This window comes from Bradysia coprophila, unplaced genomic scaffold, assembly GCF_014529535.1.
Source record: "Bradysia coprophila strain Holo2 unplaced genomic scaffold, BU_Bcop_v1 contig_732, whole genome shotgun sequence".
Lineage (NCBI taxonomy): Eukaryota > Metazoa > Arthropoda > Insecta > Diptera > Sciaridae > Bradysia > Bradysia coprophila.
In genome coordinates this window covers 4,872,321-4,891,892 of record NW_023503972.1, presented here as the reverse complement: position 1 = coordinate 4,891,892, position 19,572 = coordinate 4,872,321, and the positions used below count along the sequence as shown (strand labels likewise).

The 19,572-nt window shown below is 34.5% G+C and overlaps 1 protein-coding gene and 1 long non-coding RNA gene across 7 annotated transcripts in view; one reads left to right on the top strand and one right to left on the bottom strand.

Annotated features, from left to right (window-relative positions):
- Nucleotides 1-19,572, top strand: part of LOC119084264 (visual system homeobox 1-like) — a 94,417-nt gene that overhangs the window by 66,313 nt on the left and 8,532 nt on the right. The gene's annotated exons all lie outside the window — the stretch shown is intronic.
- Nucleotides 1,338-18,475, bottom strand: LOC119084299. The gene is made up of 3 exons (XR_005089040.1): nucleotides 18,373-18,475; nucleotides 7,662-7,663; nucleotides 1,338-1,351 (listed from the first exon to the last, which is right to left on the bottom strand). It is a non-coding gene; the product is annotated as an uncharacterized LOC119084299 (long non-coding RNA).

Here is a 19,572-nt window from a genome sequence, read left to right as displayed (position 1 = left end):
TGGCTGGTGGATTTTACGATTTTCTATGTGCAGCATAGCATAGTATAACGATGCTTATATTCCGGCGTAATGCAAAACGAAATGGCATGATCGTAGTGTTGGGGATTTAATGTTTCTGTCGACTGGATTTTTGTAGCCAGAGGGGGAATATACCTATATCTATATATATGGTGTTGCGATAATGGTGTTTATACATTGTGATTTATCTATATAATATACTATTTAGCGCTGGGTTGTGTGTATTGTGTGTATAATGACGAATAAGCTTTTATAAGTCCGTTACAAATATGAATGCCTTCCAACAAATATATAATATCCTTAGTATCGTCGAAACTCTGTGTACACACAGCAGTTGGAATTATTGTAACTAATGTAATAAATGGAATAAGGAAGAAATTATGTACGGCAAAATGTCAGAGCAACGACAACAACAACAAAAAGCATGAAGAATAATGCGATAGATATACAGGAAATTGAAAAATGGCGTTCGTTATATTCGTATAACGTTGAATTAAAGGATACAAATACGTGAAATTGAGATGTAGTTAAAGCTTCTCGAAATTTATGTTACACAATTCTGTGTGGAAATCGATGATGACGAACTCGTACACACAATTAGGAAATAATACAATTCGCATTCGGAGAGGCAGCGCTTTCGTAATTAGAATATTTCCACTCACATCGCGAAAAGCCAACGCTTTTTAATTAGAACCTTTTTTTTTGCTGTTTGACTTGAAACGAGACTAATGGCCATTAATGACTTTAATTTAAAGCAGAGAGCTGTTGAGAGTGAATGTCCTACTTTTCCTTATTACTACCGAAGTGATACGTTCGCGGATTAATTTTATGTCTCAAGCCTTAAATCATTTAAATAATTACCATGGTCTCAAGTGCTAGAGCATCCGAAAAATTTACGTTTAATCCGATCTTCCTTTTCGTTATATTTTGTTGCAATTCGTTTAATTATAACCGAATATACTCTCATCACCACATTAGCATACCGAAAATGACACCTGATTATCCGATAGTCGAAGTTCTTCAAAATATCATTGATAGGGGATTATTAATGATACAAACGTACTCGGTTGTTGAGGACAGCATAGACGAGAAAGGAATTCCATAGGAGTTGCTCGGTAATAATAGAGTTTAGAAGAGTCGCAAGAGAATTGTATGGTAAGGTCATTAAATCAGTTGCTTCTCTTATTTGATGTCTCGCTACTTCGTCGTTACCTTTGTTGCTTGACCTTTGTATTTTTCGTTGCATTTCTCATTCATTTTTTATCATACGACGGGCAAGCCTACGAAAATCTGGCTGTATGGCCTTCTCGACTTTCTCTTCATTATTATTCAGCTGAAAAACGTACACGAAAAGTTGGAGGTTAAAGTCTTTGACCCCGGTAACTTTGAGGTCAGTAGTACGCTTAAGTGTATAGCGTTCGTTTGAGCGTTGAAATTTAATAGTCCCATGAAAAACAATAAACGCTATTTCTTTATGTCTAAGTTCTGAATGAAGAAGGAGGAGTTGATTGGGAATTTGCATTAACTGCTCACAGTTTTTACAGAGACCCAATCTACTTACTACACATTTCAGTATCAATATTCTACCATTAAATCGAATACTTCTTTTGTTTAGACCAAACCGTTTGACTAAAGTTTGAGTCAAAATCTTGTACTTCACTAGTTTTAACATTTATCCTGCTAAGATGACACTAGTCAAAGGTGATCCTTTATTTTTCGTATATTGTGACCTAACCTTAATAGTCCCAACGCACAAACGCCTTTAGCAATATATAGCCAATTATTGTAAAAGAAATATTTTTGTTGACCAAATTTCATTACAACACACATTTACCATGACAAACCTCTTGAATTGATTCCGATATTAATTATCGGATTAATGGTGAGCGAACAGAACGAAAAACCCACATACGTAGACCATATATTATTTACATACGTGAAGTGTTTTCAACGGAACTGGCTGGAGTGCCACCTCAACCAAACCAATTATTAGTTTTATTCTCTCGGGCAAAGTTGTTTGTCATTATTAAAAATATTAAAATAAAAAAATAAATAAAATTTGGTTCTTTCGTCGTTGGTATTTATTTAAAAAGTTATTTAATAAATAAAAAAATTGAAAACAATATTCCGAGAATATCCCACCATTTAACAAAAATATAAAAATTAAAAATACAAAAAAAAAAAATTGTGTTCGGTACCGGGTATACCTATAATAGAATTTACAAGTACGAGAGGCATAAGATCCAATTTTCATGAATACACAAAATTGTTAATAATGAAGGGAAAAAAATTGTGTTCTTCTCAACAATGCCCATGACAAGCTACTTTTCAACCAGTCACTTTCAAGTGGTTATGTGTCAAAAATAAAAATTGAATTTGTCGATGTGCATAAACATACGGTTCGATGGAGAATATATATAAAAAAAAACTGGGAATGAAAGAAAAGTATATCGACTCCGACTACAAACTCGATTCAAAATACAAAATTGTAAAAGGTAAAAGATCACATCGACAAAAATGCATCGACACACAACTACGGAACGATTTTGTATATTTTGTGGCAGGCAGTCTCGTTAATCTTTTGATTTTGTATGTCAATATTATGTGCGCTAAATCGAAAAATAAATAGATTTTTATTGATACCTCGTCACTAGTCACTATCGTCTCTTGCATATACGTAGATTTACCACCTATGGGAAAAAGAAGCACACACACACTCAGTCTATTGAATTCTTTATTCGATTTCCAACAATTTTCTTTTCCGCAAGTCATTCATTGCAAAAATTGGATGTGCATTTTTATGTTCAACTGCATTTCACTATTACGGTATGTGGTATAATATAACTGTAAGTTTGTTGTGCTCTGTATGCACAAAGATTATAACGTGATTGAAGTAGACACCATAATACGTGTGACTGAGTATCATCACAAATAAAATGTTTTGTGAAGGTGGGAAAATTATTTTTTTTAGATTTATCCGGTCATTCGACTTGTGGATTCAGATTAGGGCGACCCCAATAATAACTTACGTGAAACCTGAATATAGTGATCAGGTCAGACCGAAACTGCCCGCTATATCTGAAAATTTGTATGAAAAGTTTAAATCAACCTGGTTCACTGAACTGTTCAGGCCAGGTCAGTTTTATTTAAAAATAAAAACTTGACCTGAAGTTTCAGTTAGAGCAATTTTTTCCAAGTCTTACGGCAAGGGGTGGTAGTAAGCCAACTGGGACGTCACGCATGTATAAAGAAAAGAAATACTATCAGAGCTTCAGAGAGATTCAGTCGCGTATTTTCGGCACTTCTTATACTCGTGATGGAAATTTTACATTCGCTGAAGGACCTTTTCGCATAAGTTTTGAAAATAAGCGCTTATAAGGGGCTGTACAAAACGTAATGTAATTATTAGTGGAGGAGAGATACTTTCAAGGCATAATATTCGAGAAATTATTCTCAAAAGATTCTCTAAAATGACCGAAAATTTTGTGAATCTTTGAGAATTTTAGGGAATCTTTGTGAATCCGTTCTCAAATATACGACATTGGGTACTTTGAATGAGATGGATTGTAACTCTGAAGAGGCGCCATTCTGCAATTTTAGATTCAGACATTGTTCTAGCTCTTTAGGTAATTTCATTCCTCGGTGTTCAAATGCAATATCGTCACACAAAGCATCGTTACACACTAACTCTTATTAAACATTGTTATGTTGCCTCAACAGAGACGTAATCATCGCAATGTTTCCATTAACATTGTTGACTTTTCGAAACATTTATTCGCTGCAAACTCCTTCAGTGAATACATTCCATTTCTCGTTACATTATAACGAATTCTTCATAACTTTATTCCCAATGCATGCATACCATACATTGTATAACAATATTATCCAATATTTCTACGATGTTTTTGACTCTTCAAAAAGTTTTGCGATAAAAAATTTGCAATTTGTCAATTCATCTTTTACCATTGTCAATTATCAGTGCTTCAAGTGGATCAGCAATAGGGATAAGCTCACATATCGATTCTTTACGAATGATTATTGATGGCACTTGTACGTCTACTTATTTTTTGTGTGTTGTTTCTATTACTGGCACTTTATTATGACTATTCAAAGACAAAGTTTGTTTTGGTTACACACCTACGCGTAAATATTTTCCAGCGATTTACTCAATTAGTTAAACTAAAATAGCCGCGTAAGCAATTAAAGTCTTCACTCTGTTTATTTAAACTATCAAGTGTGCCATCGAAAATTAGGCGGTACTCGAACTTTGAAGAATTGAAGATTACGTTTTTTTTTGTGACCGGGTGGGTGATTAAATTGCAATTTTTTGTAAAAATAATGTCTTTTCTTACCTTTGTTAGCTACACAAAAAATAACCAGCCGATTCAAGTCGTTTTTAGTCAAAGTAAAATTAACACAAGAAAACTGTTGATTTGGTAAATGAATTGACTAATTCTCTAGCTAGAAGACATAGTTGAACGTTTCTTCATTTTATCAGAGACTACCAGCCTGCATTACCAGTGCAAAATCACGTAAAGCATTGTACTAACGAGGTTCCAAGTTGTGTATTTGATAAGTGGGGTGTTACAGCCCGACCCGAAGGGGAAGTAATATACTATTAACTGGATGAGTCTTACCAAACATTTTGAAATTCTGTTACTTCATTTACGTAAAGTATTTACTACTGGTCCGATGCGAAAGTTGACCGTTATTATAGCAATTTCCCTCCTGCGAAAATGATCCTTTACATATGGGCTGTTGTCTGTTCATTTTTTCATTTTCTTATTGCATTACTTCGGAAACAACTTTCTGATACTCGCAAACAGACTCATGTGTTTTTGAGCAACTTGCTTCGGTAATCGTTTTTGTGGCAAGTGTAGTTGCATACCTCGCATTCGGCTCGGATACACAAATTCTACACTTGTTGAAAAGGCAGTTACCGGCGATTATTGCTCAAAAACACACTTAGGAGTTTAATTTTATACAAAATTGTTACCTCATGTAATGGATAACTTTCGCACCACCCGATGTAATCTACAGTGCTTGATAGAAAATCTATTAGTTCAAATATGTTAATCATACATTCTATATATCGGATAAAGATAACATCACACGGAGCCAGAGCGCATCGGTTATTCTTGTTCTCGTTGTCGAGTAGTTGTCGAGTAGTAGTTGTTTTTCTTAAAAACAGTCCCTGTCATAAGTATTAGATTGAAATTGATATAGGGTACGGGGTGTACTGGTGATTATTGTAGAGCACATTTTACAATTGTCGATATGTCTGAGAGTATTTTCACCCCGTAATAATGCACTTGACCAGCACAAACCTTATTTCGACTATCAAATTTCCATTTCGGTGCATAGTACAATAACGAGATATCCATTTATTGTCTGTCCCAGAAATCGTTCTATTATACACCAGTTGTTTATTGTTGATATCTCCAAATCGTTTCTGTTGCATCAGATGATAATTATCATGTATGGAATGATATAGAGCATGACATTACCAAAGTACATGAATGAAATCATTAGAATCTAACGACATCGAAATTTTTATTACTTTTCCGCCTTCTTCCCATGCATTTAATATCTCGTAATTTTTTTTTTTAATTCAAATGTGTCAGAAATTTGAAGACACTTGATTTCCCATTGAATAATTTACTGCAAAATCATGCAATTATCCAACAAAAGATTCAGACTCTGCAAAATTTTCAGATGAATTAACTTACAATAAAGCGAGAAAAAAATGGTCTTGCTACATTAAAGCCGCATTAAAGAAAATTAATAAAAAAAAGTAGAGAGAGAGAGAGAGGAAGGTTAGCCGTGGTAAAGAAATTAAGAAAATAAATCGCTTCTTGTTCGTCGTCGCCGTTGTTGTTGTTTTTTTTCCTCTGCTTCTTCTATTTTCTCGAATTCCTTATTTTAAAATGCTAACTGCATGGAAGATATCAGAGAAAAATAATTTGCATAATAAACCGTTTAATTATTCACTTCTTGTGCTATTTTCCTGACAATTTAATTAAATATTGAAATTAAAATGCTTCGTCGTTTTGCTTTCATCGACGAAGAAGTCGGACGAAAAAAAATAATGGCTCGCTTATTACTCTCAATTTGAAATCGTCTAATTAGATGACGATGTCGTTGTTTGTTTTTTTCGTTCGGTTCATACTCCATTCTCGGAAATGTCTCGTTAAAGTATTCGCATTCGTTCAAGTAACGAGCTCCCTGTTATATGTAGGAATTGGGATGGAGTCACACTGACTGTAATTTAATTAATGGGCTTTAGATAAGGAACAGAAAGGTGTTTGTATCCCGGATCTTGTTGATCAATGTTTTTTGCTTACATTTCTCAACTGGTAATCGAAGCTATTAGTGTAACACTAAGCAGTAATGAAAGGTTTGCGGTTAAAAATTTGGGTTAGATTTATTCAGCATTTAAAATTCTGCATTTTTGGATTATACAGAGCAAGAAAACAGATAAGTAACATTTTCAACATTATTAATCCAACTTGTTGCGATATCCATGTTATTATCACCGCAATTGTATTCACCTGTGGTTATAGAATGTTGAATCAATGACATAAATTAAAATATTATAATTCTCAAGCTGTAAATGGTTTGATTAAAATCTCAGATTTTACCGGTCATCACATTACTACCCACCTGATATATGTTTCTATCAATTCCAAATCTAGTACTTCGATTGTTTGCATCAATAGCGCTTATTGATTGATTCCTTTATTTTGTATGACCAGTTTTGAGAATTGTTAACCGGTTTGGAACAAGACCGGAATGACGTATTTTTTGGATGCGAGATGATAAAGTACCGTACTGTTGATAGGATATTTTTGTTGGAGCGTGTGGGATGCAATACTCGCCTTCGGCTCGAAACACATGCATCATACAAAAATGTCTTATCTAGACAGTAATGGACTATTACAGTACGGCTTGACTTATTACGACCCATTGATTAATATTATGGAAGCCATGTCGTGATTTGTGCATTGTGCAAATTAACAAACACGAATTTTCGCATTACAGTGAAAAAATTGAGGTTTGTGGTAAGTTACAGCAATTATGCAACGAGGTAGTAAATTTTTTGCTGATTAGTGAAATAATGGGAAATCCAAGTCGAACGTAAAGGTTGCAATTACAGCATATGCTACTTTTGGAGATAAATTCTTCAAAATTCCTGAAATAAAATTTAGAATTTTTTAGAATCAAACGCCAAAAATAGACTCTGAATCACAACCACACTGCTAGCGGCATATAAAAAGAAACTTCCACTAAAAAGTCGTCCTTAATGAGCAATCGATCTCTCGCTAGCAGATATGAAAGTTTTTATTTGAAATTATTTTAAGGGACAGATTTGTATGAAAGTCTAATATCACAACAACGCCGCGCCAATCGGGTGGACACTGTTGCATGGTTGCATAATAATTAACATTTCAGTGTAAAAGTACGAAATGTATTCATACCCAACAGAGCTATTAGTTTCTGAATATCTGTGATGAATTCTTTCAATTTTTTTCTCGATTTTCACAAGTGATTTCCTAGAAAGGATTGCAAAATGCTATCGGATTACAAATATTTTGTAAATAAAATCCGTAATAAATAACCTCATTAAAACTTTTTACCGCAACTCCTATCAAATTACCCGCTATTTAAAATTCATCTCAGAAATATAAATAAAGCAAAGAAAAAAAAACTAAACTTAAAAAATACCTCGAACACAGATAATCACTGCAAAGCGTCTCTGTTATTAATACTTTCCCTTCTCTATTTTTATTATCAATTTTTCTTCGTCTCTCGTTCGTATGATCCGCACCATCCCAACCAAACACAATGGGATAGAGTGTTAAATAGGACAGAAAATGTGAAATGAATTGCATTATTCGTATAACGATCAAACATCCCACATTTTCTCACTTTGAACTGTAGTCAATTTTCTATCATTTTTTTTCTATTTCTATCATTTAGACGAGAAAAACAAAAACACACGAGAAGAAATCGCCTGCAGATTTTTTCCCTAACATACCACAAAATAATTGGCCAGCAGTCGGTCACGTGTCGCGATAGGGAATAAAAATGTAACTAAATGAAAATTTATACACTTGAAGTGGTGTAAATAATTTCCGAAAAATGTTTCTTTGTTGTTTGCCGGGTATAATACATGTAGAGAGAGCAACGATAAATTGGATTTGTTTATTGTTAAAGATATAAATCTGGAAAATAATCACAGTGATAATTAGATTAATGTGACAGACTGAGTGCATAAGGAAGTGTCGAAGTTCTTTTTTTATGCATTGCCGTTGTTAACTGTGAATGTAGCCAAAAAGGAATTAAAATATTTTGAATCGGAAAAGAGCTTACGACTTCTTAGGTATGACGAATAGTACATATTTGTTCGATGTATAGAGTCATGCAAGAAAGATTTCTAAATCAATCTCAAAATTAGCTGAAGTCATTTGCATGCTACATGCGCCGAAAACTGTACTTTTCATAATTCAACCACATTTTTCGACGCCCTCAGCATGTAAAACCATTATATAACAAGGAATACAAAGTGGAAAAATCTCGTTTTTGTGTGTTTATTGACCTCGGCTTCGCCTTGGGTCAACTAACATCACACGAAAATTGGACTTTTCAACTTTTTAACCTTTGTCACAGTCAGAGGCAGTGAAATTTCAGGTTTGACTGTTTATGTGGATCAGCTCAAAAACTACAGCTGAAGCAAACTGATGATCAAATTTCACTGCCTCTAAATGTATGTAAATGACTATTAAATAAATTTGGTTGATCCGAGGCGAAAACGAGATTTTTTATTTTTTAACTAATTATGATTTCGCATTTGATAAGCAAATGTGGGTCCATTCATAAATACTCAGAGTTGGGGGAACTAGCGCGACAACCTTTATGAAAGAACTCTGCAGTTCTTTCTTTGAATAGAAACATAGTCTCAAATCCGTCACCCTCCATTTTTAGCCCCGTACGAAGTACAAAGGGGCTTATAGGATTACGATGCCGTGTGTAATTGATGGAATTCGAAGCAGACGGTAAGGGCAAAGTGTTTGCCTATGTTCATAGATGACGAATCCGCAATAAAAATTTTGTCTGTCCGTCTGTCCGTCACGTTGATATCTTGAGTAAATCAAATCCGATTTCAAAAATTTTTTTTTCCCTGAAAGATAGTCGAAATAGTGAGGCTAAGTTCGAAGATGGGCATATTCGGGTCGGCCCTTCGTGAGTTAGGGCCACCTAAGTGATTTAAGGTCTTTTGGTGATATTTATGGCAAAATAAACGATGGAAATGTAAATGACACGGCAAATGATAGGTATTGTCAATACCAATCCAGGAAAAGAAAGTTTTTTAAAATCGGGTGAGTGGACCGTGAGTTAGGGCCTTAGAAGTGAAAAGCTACTAGGGCCCTATGTGTATTTTACATAGAACTCGAGTAAATTTAATCCGTTTTTCGTAATTTTTGTTTCATTTGGAAGGTAATCGAACGCCGAATAGAAAGTTGTTGAAAAAAAATTAAATTTGGGTCCTTGGACTAAGGCCACTACTAGGGCCCTATGTGTATTTTATATATAACTCGAGCAAATTTCATCCGTTTTTCGTAATTTTTGTGTCATTTGGAAGGTAATCAAAGGCCGAATAGAATGTTGTTGAAAAAAAATTAAATTTGGGTCCTTGGACTAAGGCCGCTACTAGGGCCCTATGTGTATTTTATATATAACTCGAGCAAATTTCATCCGTTTTTCGTAATTTTTGTGTCATTTGGAAGGTAATCAAAGGCCGAATAGAATGTTGTTGAAAAAAAATTAAATTTGGGTCCTTGGACTAAGGCCGCTACTAGGGCCCTATGTGTATTTTATATATAACTCGAGCAAATTTCATCCGTTTTTCGTAATTTTTGTTTCATTTGGAAGGTAATCAAAGGCCGAATAGAATGTAGTTGAAAAAAAATAAATTTGGATCCTCGGACTGAGGCCGATACTAGGCCCTATGTGTATTTATACTCAATAAATTAAAATTTTAGGGCTATTTGCAATTTTTGTTTTATTTGAAAGGAACGTCGTACGGGGCTTCGTAATTGCGCTATGCGCAATTTCTAAGATGTACACATTACATAATAATTTTACTTTAACTACATTAACCGGCGCAATAGGCTTACGGTCAAAGTAGGGTGACAGACGCACTAGGGTCACGTACGCAATAGATATACGGGTTTGTACGGGGCTCAGTCGCAGCAAACGCTCCGACTGTTCTGATGGCTCGTTTATGTGAACTCACTTGTGAAAAAACAGGCGTCATCCACCACTTCTAAAAAATCGGAATGGAACAACCTCATATTGACAATAAACTAAACGAGCTCAAAGCTCTTCGTGCACCAATTCCATAAATATTTTTCCCCAATTTCTTTCTTCTTCTTTTTTTTGGCTCTTTTTTGTCAACCAAAAATCTAATAAATTTTGCATTTTATGCTGTTGTTTTCGAAATATCCTCTCGAACATCCACTCATGTAATATGGAAAAGCCATATTGCCTGTAAGCCACCCATTGATTTCGTAATCGAATTTCTGCACTATGGTGTCCAATATCGTAAATTTTATTTCGGACGCCATTTGTTTGCCATATTTGCCTCGATGTATTATAATATAGACGGTGGAAATGTTGGAAAACTGCAGACAATTTGACTCGATTATGTGCACAATACGGGCTACAAAGGTTATACCATTCTATGTGTATACTTCTATACACTTTCTGGTATAACTAAACTGCAAACGTTAACGGGGGGGCATTATAGTATAATGTTGTACTCCGAACCGTTTTCATAATTTAAAGCCACCAATTTATTTGTCGGGATTGAGATATTATTCGACAACAAAACACATGATTCTTTATGGAACGTTTCACGGCAATGGCGTCATTGTTTATCAATGTCTGCAATTGATAATTTAATAGCGCTCCTCTTTCAGCATTAAATTGTTAATTCTTTGCAACAAGAGAAAATATTTTTTTTTCATGAATAATTTCCCATTCAAACGTTTAATCAATTCAATATTGACATTAAATATACGACGATTGTGTAGATTATGATGGGAATATAATTATGCATTATCCCACCAACCATTCCACATATAGCATCCTATATATGTATCAAAACTGGAGTGGTATACAAATCGTGCGCCCTGTTTAACGTTAATGTATACATAAAGAATTACACACTCCCTCTCGCTGCAGGCAGTCTTCAGTACATAATTTTCCATTTTTCTAATAAATTACGAAAAAGTAAAAAATAAAAATAAAATGAACGTGCCAGCACAGTGTGATATCAATGTTATTGCAAGATTGTAAGAAAATAACAAATTAACTTTTTTAAAAATATGTGCTTCAACGGTTGGTTTATTAGAATGGCTGTGGGTTTGGGGTACACGTGTGCTGGATAATGGTTAGCATTTCGATATTATTATTTTTTGCGATGATAATTAGGATGAGAGTGTGATCCAAGTTTAATTGTAGATTTTGTTAATAAGGTTACATTTTAAGGAAGGGTGTTGTGGCTCTACTACAACAATTCCAAGTAAAAATTGACAATTTAGTTGGTCTTCAATTGAGAGTTAATGAAAACGAATTTGTTTTAGTCATTCAATCAAGCGCCCTTTACGGCGTAAATAAATTTACTTTTATTGATTGTTCGTCGCCGAAAGAACAATTTTTACTTTAAACGAAGAAAATGCTTTATCATGTTTCCAACAAATTATTTAAAAAAAAACTTCAACTTATTCAATAGACCCAACATGCATCGCTATTGAAGTGCATTTCGAAATAAGGTCTCACACAAAAAAAATCCTTCAACTTTCCTGCTGTACGTGCTCGATCGTTATGTATGAACTGAGCACCACACACATGTTATTGTTGATAATTCGAAAGTATTAAATTGAACAAATTTAATGAAATAATATTTATCCACAAAATTATTGAAAAAAAAGCCAAAGTCAGCAAACCATAAGACATGCACACAGTCGTCGGATATTGTTAATGATGTAACGGTTGGATGGTTGTTGTTTCAGTCATTTTGCGCCTTTAAGTACTTCAAAATAATCATAGTAAATGATTGACTTGCACATATGGCTGTTAATAATAAAGGTAATTCGTTAAGCGTAAACTATTCGAACACTCCATTTTACTAAAATGATTTTAGGATAAAAACATGTTGAACTCGAACTCGAAGTGAAGCTGACTTCTCTGTTAGACTATTTTATAAGGAAAGCTTTTATAAGGAACACACAAATGGACTACTGCTACAGGTAGCAAAACTGCCTTCGAGACTTTTCTGATTTTAGATAGTTTTGTAAGTACTTTCCACATATAACTTATGATTCATAGATTTTGAAGTACTAGATTCGGCATAACATTTTTTGGTACATTTTAACAGAACAGAAAAATGAATAATGAAAACCGAAACGTTTCAAAAACTACACTAAATGAAGAGGAACCAGGACCAAACACAGTAGTAGAAGTGTTCGTTAGAAGGGACGAAATATCACATAGCAACAGAAATTGGTTTATACTCTAAATCAGCTTCTTCCCTTAAAGCCTATATTTTGTATCAACTGATGGACACAGAAGATGGACACAGGCCTCCCCAAAATCTTAAAAGGTCACGTAGGCTACTGCGGTTTAGTGAGTGCACCACATCCTTTAGCGTGAATTCCGAACCTTGTCTATAGGTTAGCAATCCTTTATGATTCTCTCTGGTGCTTGTTATATTTCCGCCTTTTGTGTGTCTAAACATATCTTTACATATAGTTCAGTGTGAATTAATTCTTCTATAAATGGTTCGTTGAGAGCACCAAACACCCCAACTGCCTAGATTATTAAGCTTAGAAACATTACTTTATTGCTAAGCATTTAAGAAAAAGTCTGCACAGAATTTACCCTTACTGGTATGCTAAATCGCGGTTTTCCTGGCGGAAGGCCAATACGCTAACACTGAATTAACTCGTTTCGTTATGTCAAGCAAATGTTAAATACGAGAAAAACAAAAGATAGATTTTTTTTCATTTTGCTTATGATTCAATAAAAATTCACACATGACAGCTCATTGCTAGGCGACTCAATTTACGAAGTTAGTAATCGGGAACTCGGGGCAAATATTATCACATCGTGTGGCTGTGGACATGTTCGCTAAAATTACTACTATCCGCGTCGGAGGAAGCTACTTTTCTCCTATTTGATATTGTTGTAAATCTGCAAATACTGCAGGCATTATTGATTGTATGTTCGTACGAAACTGTTTTCGAAATACAAACAACAAAAAAATGACAAAATTGTCTCGTCTACCAAAATGCTCTTCACCTTTTCCCCACACCGAAATTGATCAATCGAATAAAACAAATAAACAAATCACTCGTTTACACGGCACAAAAGTTACATTGTTCAGTTTGAAACCAAATTAAATGAATTTACCCCTTGATACCAGTGAATTTATTTATATTATATTGGAGACATACAACACAACGCAGTCACAAATCATGATTAATAAATATACACCAAACGTTAAATTCATTATTCGACCCGAAATGTATGTATACATAACGCATAGAGTGTGTGTGTGTATAGTAAGCTTGTTTAACCTACAAAATAACTCGCAACAATTAAAATTAATGTTGTTTGCTTGTTCTATTATCAAATTATTAACAAATTAGACGAGACACTCTGTTATGTAAATTTTGTGAACCTATAAGAACGGGTGAGAATTCCCCGATCGGGGGGTTGTGTTCTGTATCTAATGCGGAATATATAATAATGTGTTTACAGTACTGGTGATGCGCGGTGTGTATTTAGTTGCTATTAATGACGTGACACTTAATATCTGTGTATAATACACATCATCATCGTCATTGTGCCACCCCTAACGATTTTCCTTCTTTTTTGTTTTCGTTATTTTGTCAACATTACTCATAATTTCACCAGCATCGATGGTATAAGTTGTTCGGGAATGTAGCAAATTTCACTGCATGTGAATAATATTTCATGGAACGGAAAAATGTCATCCCAGCACAGACGATGAAATGGATTTTCGTTTTCGTTGAATTTTTTCTGTTTATAATTGAATCAAAATCATGCATGATGGCTTCAAAATTTGGTAATTTGATAAGTTTGTTGTGTATGCAAAATTAAAATGTTGAAAATGTGATTTGATTAACTCGGAGACATTGAATATAATTATGAAAATGTTGATGTTTGAAATCAAATTTTCGAATTTCCCGCTACAAAAAAATGTTCAATTAAAAATCAGGAGAAATGATTGTGATGATGAATGGATTGAATGGCAGAATATCACATCTCCAGTTAGTGTTACAAACCCGTGTTAAAAACGGGTAGAGCCTGCATCAGAATGAAAATTCTCTGTGAGACGACTTCTGAAATTCCGAGTTCCTAAAGAAACGGCGAGTTCCTAAAGAAACGGCGAGTTCCTGAAAAACGGCTGGCAGTTTCCGTTTCTTCCGGAACACACCGTATGTTATTCATTAACTAATTCAAATTTTCCTTTTGCAAATTGTTAAGAAACGACTAACCGTTTCTTCAAGAACTCAACGTATCTTTAGATGCATTTTTTAAAAAGTGAATCTGGTCCTGTCGGAGCAATTTTTTAGAGGTGGGCTGGTTATATACCATACATAAATGTCCACTGTCTATAGCGGAAGTGAGTCACCCTTTTTCGATCTTCATGTTGAAGCTTCACCAATAAGCGAATATGAAAATTAAGCGATTTTCGACAATTCACGCACCGGACTGTAAAAGTAGCGTTGACTGGAGAAAAATCACTCTCAGACAGACTTAAGTTATTTCAATGAATGTACATACCAACACCAATGAAAGTCTAAAACAGGTATGGTCGATCGGCGAATTCGTCTTAAACGCACTCACATTTTATGTCAAAATAATATGAAAATGAGTGCGTTTAAGTACGAAAATCAAATGTGTATGTCCTCCGGGCGGACAATAGACCATACCTGTTTTACACTTTCATTGACCAACACAAGTCGATTTATCTTGAACACATTAAGGTCAAAATAATATGAAAATGAGTGTTTGAATCTGTTTTTGAAACCGTTATGTCCTCCGCGGTGACATTGGACCATACGTGGCAGTTTGTTTATATTAATTGAGTTATTTTACTTGCTATGTTCCCGGGAAATGAGTTTTAACGTTCATGCCATTGAAGTAATGACTCATTTTCGGGGGATGCTGTGAGTAAAAGTTATTCTAATGGCTTCTCAAAGCACGGCTAACACAGAACTAGCATTCTCGTCTCTCTCCAGAGATTACCTCTATCCCTCTATACTAAATGCGGCCGTAATTTTTGAACGGGTATTTTCATTTTTTTAACACTCTGTCGTTTAGAAGCGTTCTCATTCGACCATACCACGATCAAGGCTCATCCGCCGCTTTGAAAAGGTCCGGGTTTAAATACTTTCCAATAGACAAAAGATTTTGTTTTGCAAGACACGAGCCATACAACAACCCTTGAGCAGTTTATTTTCACATCAACATACCTTTTACAGCTAATGGGGAGACACTTCAAGCATATAAGAATGCCATCACTGCATAGTTTCATCGTCAGACTTCCAAATAGTGTTTTTTTGTCGTTCTTATTGTGTCGTTTTTTGCCCGGCAGGTATACGATGTCAAGGGGGTATAAAGTGTTTCTCTTTCTCAACACTTAACTCGGTTAGGATGAATAAACTGCACGGAAAACAAATATTTTTTGTTGAAAAAAAAAATGTTTTTTTCTGTGTGCTTATTAGGTGTATAAAGTGGCGGTTGGAATATGATAACGAGGAGACAAAACAATGTCCATTCAATCACTGCAAAATGTTTAATTTGATTTTTTTTTTTGAAACAGTCGAAGAAGTAGAAGGAACAGAAAAAAAACTTCCAATCTTCAAATTGACAAATAAATAAAAAGTCAATCAGCAAAATTGACTTCTTGACCAGTTCCTTCCCTTTATGTCATTACCGAAACGACTCCGTATCACCGTATCTATATGCAGCATTTTATGCTATTATGTAACGTGTACACACAACATATCTTTTAGCATTGATGCCGCTCTGATACGGACATGGGTTTCATCCGTTTCATTTTATCCTCATTTATACGATTATAGGCGAAACCATCAACTGTTTATGGTTTACTCTTGATGTATGATAGCCGGAATTCAATTTGTGATATTTATCCGCAATTTGATAATATGGCCTTTCTGTTCTGGTGGATCAATGGATGGGATAGAGATGAGTGTACGCCTTTTTTTCGGTTAAGTGAATTGAATTGTATATTGAATTAGGGAGTGAAGTTTTTCCGTGCTTCTACAGCTTCTTCTTCGTCTGCTTTGGCTTTTTTTTGTTGAATAGAAATTTTCTTCCCGATCAACTTTCGCAAACCAATTCTATGGAATTAATGTTGTGTATGTTATGCTCGACCACTGATTGAATTCAGCTTTTATATTATGTGGTCGGAAGGGAATCTATACATTTATTAAATGTAATCAGCTCGATTAAGTTATTTTGGTTGTATTATGTCTCGGACAATATGAACGAGACAATAAATTTTCATTTAATTAAACAACTGAATCAAATTGTCAATCGAATCATATATTTAATGTTATCTCGGTGGCAATGTAAATCTGGCTGGATGGGGAAGGAAAAACATTCATTTGGAACAATTTTGTGAATTTAGCCGATATATAGCTGTTATTATATCCGTTCAGCAGCAATGAGGTGCCTCTCCATCTATACATAAACAGTAATTTTGATACGAAAAAGGCAAAACGCACCACATACTGTGTGTCACACGATAACGAATTTCGTCTGTAGCCGACATATTTCATTTATTCCGGAAAATTGTGTGTAAATGATTCTGAACGCCACCGGGTAGAGGGATGTGTGCGTACAATGACATTTAGTATAATTTCGAATAACAAAACAATTTTTCTCCCGTTTGTTCCGTTAATCGAAAATATTTATTCAATCTTGTCTCTTGTGGTGCCATTTATGTTCCAATTTAATTCTAATTTTGTGCGGTGTAATTTGAATGCATTTATGACGTGGTTTCAATTAAATTTTGATCCATTTCTTTTCGATCACATTATTGTGATGCTGTGGCATTTGGTGGGACATTTTAAATTTGATTAATTTTCTATAGATTGAGATGAGCTCGACAAGTGTTATTATTAATTGTAGATGGCAGCACCAACATGTGGCATTAAAATTTGTTTCTCTCAAGATTTTAGATCAGCAGGAACTCTGCGTTGATCTCTATTTTTTCACTAGAGTAAGGGTATAAACGAACAACAATGTGTACCCAGCAAATCTGTGACAAATCGTCATTATAACAAAGTGAAGTAAAAAACTTTGCGTCAGACACTTGAAAGTGAAGTAACAAATTTAATGATGAGAGCGCGATACGATCTGTTACTTCATTTGATCTGAATTTTATCAACAAATTGATGCAAAAATCTTTTTAGTTGATGAACCCATGAGAAATGGTCAGTTGTCAGGAACTGGCTTCCAATTACCTCAAGAATAATATAAATCCAGAAAGGAAGGGGAAAAAATCTGATAGAAACACGCAAAATTGAATTAAAAGCAATTGGATAGCAAGTTGTGGGTTCGAAAGAAACTCCACAGAAAAACAAAAAAATCATCAGTCTATTGTCCACAATACTGATTGAATCGATTATTAGGTCGCGAAAAGCCAGTTGACGGTGTGTGTTGTCTTTTAACAGTTAATACGTTCTAGAGCTGGGAAGAATCAGGAAGTGACTTAATGTATATTGTGCAGTTATTTATTACCACTTAAAACGCTTCTGGCGTTTCTCGAATTTAAAGCGTTTTAGTGCAAAAATAGAGTTCGCAATAATGAATGGGGGACTGAAGTTTCAATAATTTCGATAGACAACATTATTCTAAGCAACAAATTATTCTAAACTATCGCAAAATTATAAACATTTATATTTTTAATTAATTGTTTTCTGATTTTCAAGGATCAGTCAAACATAAAAAAGACTATACGTCTCTATATGCCTCTCTTTTCTTCTCATGTCATTTTTTCTTAATTCTCTCACGAAAAAGGTTTGCTTTTAGGTTGAATTTGGGTCGTAGCCGTAATTCAAATATGAATTAAAAGTACAAAACTTGAAAATTCTGTAATAGTGTAGAACAATTTTTTGTTTACAATAACATTCTTAATCAAAATACAAAAAATGTCAAAAGTTCAATGTCCCATTACAGAAATTAGTCTGTTGAAGGACACTAACAGCATCCCGCGCTTTTGTGTGTGACGGAGAAATACAGATTTCGGGTTTTTTAGGGATATATCATCATTTCTCTAATTCTCTCAATTGCCATTTGAAATAACATGCGAAATGAGAGAATACAGAAAAACATAGGAACTGTGGCAGACCTGGCTTTTATCTCAACATTCGCTAGGCGCTGACTTAAGCTTTCTAATAACAATCGGCATCTAATGAAATCGGTTCCAAATGTCGGTGTGAGGTAGCCCTAAAGTTTTGGAATTTTTCGAGTAACATTTTGGGAAATTGCCTTTATCGAAGCCATTTTGTTTCGCTTAGTCTTGGTTCCACAAAATTTAATGTTTTAATGTTGTTTCGTGCAGGGGATATTCGACTTTTATTTATCTTTTCATTGTAAATTTGTAAATTTATTTTGGCATCCACTGCAACGAAAGAACCACGAACCGAACCCTTCTCTATTTATTTCCAATCCTTATTTAAACCATTTTTTTTTTTTGAAATGGTCAAATAGATTCAAGTTATATTGTCAACAGTGAAAAGATCTGTTCGGTATATTTACTTAAATCTTAAATTCGCATCCAGTTATTTGCTTAGCGTAAAGAATTTAGAGACAAACGATAGAGATAGTGATAGAGCAATTTGATGTTCGTTCAGTAAGTTTATTCTCAGAGATTTCGTTCCTATTACCCGTGATGCCCGGAGATGATCCCACGAAATATTTATTGTCAAATAAATCAGTGCAATTAACAACTCGTTCCCTAAACTACAATAGTTTCTCGACGAAATCCCATTCAATATCCTTTACACCAGGGCCAACATAACGCCAACACACCGCCAACAACAACAACAACAACCAACCTTCAACAAACCATAAAATGAAACAATATTATCCATCCATATACAGCCCATTATTACAATGAAAATTAATTTATCCTAAGTACTCATCAGTATGTTCAACATCCAAAAACATCATTTAATTCCAGTGAGACATTTAAGATCGATATAGGTCACCCTCATCCCTCTGGTGTGCGTATCAGTGTGCGTACCGAGAGAAACAAGAAGACGAAAAAAAAAACTCATGACATTAATCGACATGTGCATGTTAAACACGCCAGTCGGTGTGTAAAATGCTGTACACACATAACAAAAAAAACGCATTTGTACAACAAGTGCATTAAGCACTCGGGATACAAACATGTTTCACCAATGTTATAAAATAAACACCCTG